Raw genomic sequence first — 720 nt, 5'->3', positions numbered from 1 at the left:
TTATCAGGCATCAAAGAACAAAAAATCATACCATTGTGTGCTCACCTCCATGATATGAGCACTGAAGACAAATGGGTGCATAAATAAATGTGGTGAAGAAAGCTGATGGTGCCCGGCTATCAAAAGATACAGTGTCTGGGGTCTTAAAGGATTGAAGGTAAACTAGCGACCATCTAGTTCTGAAGCAACAAAGCCCACATGGAAGAAGCACACCAACCTGTGCCATCTCGAGGTGTTGAAGGGATCAGGTATCAGGCATCATCAGAACAAAAAATCTTATCATAGTGAATGAGGGTGTGTGTGTGTGGCGTGGAGACCCAAAGCCCATTTGTGGGCCACTGGACATCCCCTTACAGGAGGGTTTCAGGGAGGAGACGAGCCAGTCAGGGTGCAATGTAGCAACGATGAAAAATACAACTTTCCTCTAGTTCCTAAATGCTTCCTCCCCACTCCCCGCCCCAACTATCATGACCTCAATTCTACCTTGCAACTCTGGCTAGACCAGAGGATGTACACTGGTACAGATGTGAAGCAGAAACACAGGGAATCCAATACTGTGAGTGGCAATACTGGGGGAGTAGAGGGAGGGTGGGTTGGAAAGGCGGTACCGATTACTAGGATCTACATGTGACCTCCTCCCTGGAGGATGGACAACAGAAAAGTGGGTGAAGGGAGAAGTCGGACAGGGCAAGATATGACAAAATAATAATTTATAAATTA

The sequence above is a fragment of the Echinops telfairi genome, unplaced genomic scaffold (genome assembly GCF_000313985.2).
Source record: "Echinops telfairi isolate 266 unplaced genomic scaffold, ASM31398v2 ScPeMD7_7474;HRSCAF=8512, whole genome shotgun sequence".
Taxonomy (NCBI): domain Eukaryota; kingdom Metazoa; phylum Chordata; class Mammalia; order Afrosoricida; family Tenrecidae; genus Echinops; species Echinops telfairi.
This window is presented reverse-complemented; position numbering follows the sequence as displayed.